Source organism: Cornus florida, unplaced genomic scaffold, assembly GCF_030987335.1.
Source record: "Cornus florida cultivar Cherokee Brave unplaced genomic scaffold, ASM3098733v1 CherokeeBrave_3.0.0_Hap2_Chr08, whole genome shotgun sequence".
NCBI classification, from domain to species: domain Eukaryota; kingdom Viridiplantae; phylum Streptophyta; class Magnoliopsida; order Cornales; family Cornaceae; genus Cornus; species Cornus florida.
In genome coordinates this window covers 37,737,204-37,744,429 of record NW_026775578.1, presented here as the reverse complement: position 1 = coordinate 37,744,429, position 7,226 = coordinate 37,737,204, and positions in this window count along the sequence as shown.

Below are 7,226 nucleotides of genomic sequence, written 5' to 3'. Positions count from 1 at the left end.
CAAGTGGTGGAAATTCAGCAAGTTCGATTGATCACAAAAATGATTCGATCGATCAAAAGTTCATCGATCTTAGCACTTCAAGATGGATCTGAGCTATTTTGTCCTTATCCAAAGATCCCACAAAGTTCGATCGATCTAACCTTCTTCAGATAGATTGAAAAGATTCCATCTTATCCAGTTGTACCACCCCGCCTACCACTTTTGTCTCCTTTCCAAAAATATCCCCAAAATATCTCAGATTTGTCTTTATCCAAAAAGGCGCCGCCATAGAGGATCGATCTAGCTTAAGTTCGATAGATCTCAGCCAAGTTCGATCGATGGTGAGATCGATCGAACTTCCCCAAGTTCGAGAAAATGTAATTTCCAGCTCATTAAAAGTTGTCTCATATCTAATCATTGGGGATGAATATTGGTGTATGAGCCCAGCTCATTAGGGGTGACTTTTAACCTACCTATATAAGAATATAAGCCACTTTTATAAAGGACTTTTAATATAATTTCCATATCATATTCTTAGTGAGGAAAAAAAGAAAAGATGAGGCTAGAGACACAAGCTTAGAGTTCTTCCATCAACCAAGAAGATGAGTAATCTCTATCATGGAGTTAGCCCTTGAGGGTTGGAGGACACCATCTATGAGTGGCTAGACATCCTCTTGGGGCTAGAGTTAGCCCTAAGCATGCTTTTTACATCCTGATTTATGTATTTTTTAGGGGATTTGTATTATGATACAAGTTTTGACATATTTATATACATAGATCTTGTTTATTCAATGATTTGTGTGGTTTAATGCTTCCAATTGTTCATTTCATTCTATCCATATGTCTATGTATGCTAGAATAGATGTTCATGTGTTTGTCTTTAGATTTTGTGTTATTAATGCATGTTTATGTGTATTGATGCTATAGATCTAGAGATTGTCAAGATATAGTGCTTAATAGAATGCTCTTATAGTTTATTTGATGGTTCATACTCATTTCTTGATGGATTGTGTCTTTCCGTTAGTTTAATTAGTTTAATTTCATGTCATTAGCTTAATTGTAGTATAGTTGTAGTTTAGATGTTAAATGGGAGGACAATCCATGCTTATTGTTTGATATTCCACACTTATGAATGCAAGTAGTATATTTCGCTAATTTTGTGATGTGTTTGGATTGTGAGCTTAAAGAGGGATTAATGGCTTAGTTTGATATATTGTGCTATTCATTGTGTTATCTAGACAATATATACTTAATTGGTCATCCATGCTTGTTGAAAAACCACATACACACACTATTGTTGCAATACGTGTTTTCCCCCTCATCAATCATTCATTAAGGGTGTAAAAAAGCTATGCTTAGTGGTGATCTTTAAACCCCAAAATCTCTCTCTCTTATTTTCCCTCTATTGCATTTAATTGTTTACTTTAGTTTAAATTGCATCTTAGTATAATTCAATCACCAACTAATCTTTTGATCACTCGACCTACTAACCCTAATCTCCATTCCACAACCTAATACGACCCATCAATCCCTTGGGACGATCCCTACTCGCCCTAACTATATTTTTAGTAGAAAGTAGTAGTGGTAAATTATAAATATAAAACTTGGCCACACTCATCTTAGTCTACTACTTTTGCACAAATTTGGCCGCCACCGCGAGGACGACACCAGATGTTTATAACGTGTTGACAGAGAATACAGTGAGATAGCTTATGAAAAATAAGCCTTTTTTACTACAGACATTTTTATGAAGAAGCCACATTTTGTAATCCTAACAGTCTTTTTATATTTTGTATCTTTTACTTTTGCTTTGTGCTCTCGACTGTTAGGGGACGGAAAAAGTTCAAACCATGTGCTTGGAACTGCCTGAACCAGAAGTTGTTGATCTTAATTCTAAAGCTGTACAGGGCCTTTATTCAAAGTCCACGATGTGGTTTTTAGTAAAGGCCCTGTACAGCTTCCAAATGAGTTACGGTGGCTTGATTGGCATGCATACCCTTCAGGCTGTTTGCCAGTAAGTTTTCAGGCAGATAATCTTGTTGAATTGAGTATGTGTTATAGCAGCATTAAAGAACTTTGGAAGAAAATAAAGGTATGATCAATATTATATATTTTTGAACTTTATTGAATAAACTGTCGTATTCATGAGAGCCGGTTATTCTTATTTTTTCCATTTGTTTTAACAGCCTCTAGCTATGTTGAAAGTCATCAACCTTCGTCACTCCCATAGGCTATCTAGGACCCCAAACTTCACAGTTATTCCAAATCTGGAGACATTGATTCTTGAGGATTGTACGACTTTGGTTGAGGTTCACCCATCCATTGGAGTTCTTAAAAGGCTTGTTTTTCTAAGCTTGAAAGACTGCAAAAATCTGAAGAGATGTCCAAATGCTATTCACTTGGAATCTCTTGAGACTTTTATTATATTAGGCTGCTTAAAATTAGAAAAGTGTCCTGAAATATGGGGGGATATGCTATGTTTTTCAGAACTTTATTTGGATGGCGTTAGAATGTTTATGTATATATATTTTTTTGTTGGGTCATTATGTAATTACCCATAGTAGTTAGGATTATTGTGTAATTAAGTAACATTATGTAATTAGTTTATCACTTTTTTTCCTTTATATAAGCCTCTTTTGGCTTAAGGGTAATATACAATGAGATACAAAATTCTCTCTCTCAGGAATTTGAACATGGTATCAGAGCTATATGAATTCATGGGTGTGGGAAACGACAATTGTGTTGTTCTTGTATGAGATTGGAATCACGATTAGAATCGCAAGTGCGTTGTTGGTGTCTTTGCCAGAAGTTTTGATCGCCGGCAGGTTGAGAGCCTCATTCGTCATCGTCATCGACAGATCTGAAGCCCCTTTGGCCACTCGTGTTGTTGTCGCTTTAGTTGTCAGCAAGCTCGCCGACATCTACCGTCATTATTTGCAGAGGTGAGGCTTCATCGATTTGTCTTTTCTCTTGGTCGGAAGTTGTAGAGGTTTTGATTCGGTGTGGTGTCGCTGATTATTGAGTGGGCCGTTGCTTGTAATTGGGTTGCTGTCGCTGCTACATGCTTACCGGTGTTTGTCGGTGGGGTTGTGAAGAAGAACAGCCGTGTTTGGCTACGCGGTTATGCTATTCTAACCTTGGTTTATTAAAACCGAGATAGTAGAGACCTAGTTTTGATCCAGCCCAAATCCGGCCCGGTTGCCCAGATCCGGTCTGGCTGCCCAGATTCGGCCCGACTATATATTCTGTAATTTTTTTTTTTCCCAGGTTTGTTTTTTTGTTATCTTCTCCATGGCTGCCTGTTCAGACCTATTATCTTCTACCTCCTTCAATCCTCCCATGACTTCAGTCAAGGTTAATGGCAAAAATTACATTTTATGGGCTAAGTCAGTAGCCATTTTCCTGAAAGCCAAAGGCTTTGGCACTCATTTAGTTAAGGATAAACCCAAAGACAGTGATGCTAATTTCAGTTCATGGGAACAAAGGGATGCTCAAATCATTTCCTTAATGCTAAATTGTATTGAACCTCATAGTAGCTTGAACTTGTTATATCTGGACACTGCCAAGGAGATATAGACCCGACTCCAACAGTTACATTCAGGTACTGGTAATATAACCCGAATTTATGAGGTGCGTAGATAATTTTTTGACCTCCAGCAAAGGACTTACAGTTTAGAAGAATACCTCTCACGGGCAATGGGACTTTGTGAAGAAATGAACTTGTATCAACCCATCACCTCTGATATGAAAGCATGCAACAACAACGTGAGGATTTTAATATTGTTCGGGTTCTCACAGGATTGTCACAAGAGTATGAACCTGTTCGAGCACAAATTTTAGATAGCCCTGCACTTCCCTCTCTTCCTGATATGTTATCCAGACTGCAGCGTGCTACTTTATCCAGTGGCGCTTCAGGGGGTGCTTCAAGTGGTGTCACTTCTCCTCCTAGCAGTGAACGTTCTGCCTTAGTTATGAACCAGGGGGGCTTTCAGTCTTCTCGTAGCGATGGTGGTCATTTTACTCGTGGTCGTGGCCATGGTCGTGGTCGTGGCAGAGGCAGAGACTCAAAACTTTGCACTCACTACGGTCTTACTAAACACACTGTTGGGATCTTCATGGGAAACCGCTACCTTCTTCCTATGCACATCAAGTGACTTCTAATGATGGGTATTCTTCTTTCTCTGCCACACCCACTGCTCCACATGTGGCTATTGAGACTGCTATGGTCACGATTCCCCGCGATGAGTATGCTCAATTTCTGTCTCAACAACGGCTTTCCACCTCATCTTCCATGGGGTCCTTTACCCAATCAAGTAGTGCCCCTGCATGTCTTTTGTCCTCTAGTCAGAGTCCCTGGATTCTTGACTCTGGCGCATCCGATCACATGACTGGTAGTTCTCATCTCTTATTTGATTTTCAGTCTGTTCCTTCCTCTCAAAGTGTTACTCTTGCTAATGGATCATCAACTAAAGTTTTGGGTTTGGGAACTATTCATCTTACCTCTTCTATGTCCCTTTCCTCTGTGTTATATGTTCCTCAATTTCCTTTTAATTTGTTGTCCATTAGTAAAATTACTAAATCTCTTAACTGTTCCGTTACATTTTATCCCACATGTTGTCTTTTTCAGGATCTCAAGACGAAGAAGAAGATTGGTACGGGACATGAAGTAGGTGGCTTGTATTACTTTGATCTTGCACCATCTCCTATGACTCTTCAATCATCTTTGTCTTCTTTCCAGTGGCACTGTCGTCTCGGCCACCCATCATTATCAGTTTTGCAACGTCAAGTCCTCGGTCTTAGTCGTATTGAGTCCATGTCTTGTGAAACATGTCAGCTTAGTAAGCATTGTCGTGTATCTTTCAAACCGAGAACTAATAATCATATTGCTAGTCCTTTTCAGTTAGTTCATTCAGATGTATGGGGACCAATAAAACATATTTCTATTAGTGGATTTCGTTATTTTGTGACTTTTATGGATGATCATTCTCAGATGACTTGGTTGTTTTTAATGAAAAGTTGTTCTGAATTGTTCTCTATTTTCCAAAAATTTCGCAAAGAAATCAAAACTCAATTTGGGTGTTCCATTAAAGTTTTACATTCTGACAATGCCAAAGAATATTTCTCGGACCCTTTTGAGACTTATTTTCATGCTAAAGGCATGATTCATTAATCATCTTGTACTTATAGTCCGCAACAAAATGGAGTAACTGAACGTAAAAATCATCTTCTGGAAGTCTGTCGTGCCCTTTTATTTCATATGCATGTTCCCAAACGGTTTTGGAGTGATGCTGTTCTTACGGTATGTCATCTTATTAATCGGATGCCCTTGTTAGTGTTAAAAGGTAAATCTCCTCATTCTATTCTATTTTCTGACTCCGCATCATTTAATCTTACTTTGGATGTGTGTGCTATATGCATAACCTTGGACCCGGTCCTGATAAACTCGACTCTCGTGCCACTAAGTGTGTTTTTCTTGGGTATTCTCGCACTCAGAAGGGCTATCGTTGTTACAGTCCTCATTTTCAACGCTATTTCACTAGTGCTTATGTCACATTTTCTGAGTCTCTCCCATATTTTTCTGATTTTACTACTCCTTTCGATATTACTTTTGAGCCACCTATGCCCACGGTTCCCTCTCTGTTTCCTGCTTCCGCACCTCCTCGCTCCATTGTCCCATTATAGGTTTATACTCAACGACCTTAACTGCCTACTTCACTCCCTCCACCTCTTTCAGAGTCTTCGGATCCGATGCCTTTACCTGATGATTTGCCTATTGCGCTCCATAAAGGTATTCGGTCATGTGCTATTGCACATCCCATTTCTAACTTTGTCTCCTACAGTCATATTTCATCCTCTTTATCTTGTTTTTTATCCAAAGTGTCTGCTACTTTTGTTCCCAAGACTTTGCAAGATGCTCTCTCTGATTCGAGTTGGCGACAAGCCATGGTAGATGAAATGGATGCCCTTTACCGTAATCGAACATGGGATCTTGTTCCTTTACCTCCGGGCTCCAAAACGGTTGGTTGTAAGTGGGTCTACACAATTAAATACCTTCACGATGGGTCTATTGAGTGGTTGAAGGCTCGTCTGGTGGCAAAGGGGTACACTCGGACTTATGGTGTTGATTATGATTAGTCTTTTTCCCCTGTTGCTAAGATTTCTTCTATTCGGGTTCTTATTTCCATTGCTGCCAATTGTAAATAGCCGTTGTTTCAATTGGATGTCAAAAATGCCTTCTTACATGGTGACCTGGTTGAAGAAGTTTATATGGAGCAACCACCTGGGGTTGTTGCTCATGGGGAGTATCGTCACACTGTTTGTCGCCTTAAACAATCTCCACGGGCTTGGTTTGGAAAATTCTCTGAGGCGGCATTAGAATTTGGTCTTAACATATGCTAGACCGATCATTCGTATTTCACCTGCGCACTAGAACTGGCTTCATTTTTCTTATGGTGTATGTAGACGATATTGTGATCACAGGTGATGATTCTGAAGGCATTGCTAAGTTGAAGTTATTTCTGCAAAATCGATTCCATACTAAAGACTTGGGTAAACTTGGGTACTTCTTGGGTATTGAAGTTGCTAGATCCAAGGAGGGTATAAGTTTATCTCAACGAAAATATATGTTGGACTTGCTAAAAGAAACGGGTATGTTAGGTGGTCGTCCGGTTGATGCTCCTATGATTCAAATACAAAACTTGTGTCTAATGAGGGTGATCTATTTAATGACCTAGGCAGATTTCGTCGCCTTGTTGAGAAATTAATTTATTTCACTATCACTCGACCTGATATTTCATATGCAATTAGTGTTGTAAGTCAGTTCATGAGAGCTCCTAGAATGCCACATTGGATTGCTGTTTTTCGGATTATCCGATATCTCAAGCAAGCTCCAGGTTTTGGGTTACTATACAAATCAAATGGTCATCTTGTTGTGTGTCACCGCACCACAAACTTAAAGAGTGTGTATTAAGGCGAGGGCCAAGTTTTACATTTATAGAAGCCACTACTACCTTCACTAAGAATATAGTTAGGGTGAGTAGGGATCGTCCCAAGAGATTGGAGTCGTACTTGGTTATGTAATCGCTATTAGGGTTAGTAGGTCGAGCGATCAAACAAATGATTGGTTGGTTGATTAAACTAGAGAGCAAATTAAACTAAATAATTGAATGCAACAAAGAGTAAGTAAGAAAGAGAGAGTTCTTGGGGTTTAGAGGTCACTACCAAAAAATGCTTTTCTACACCCTTAA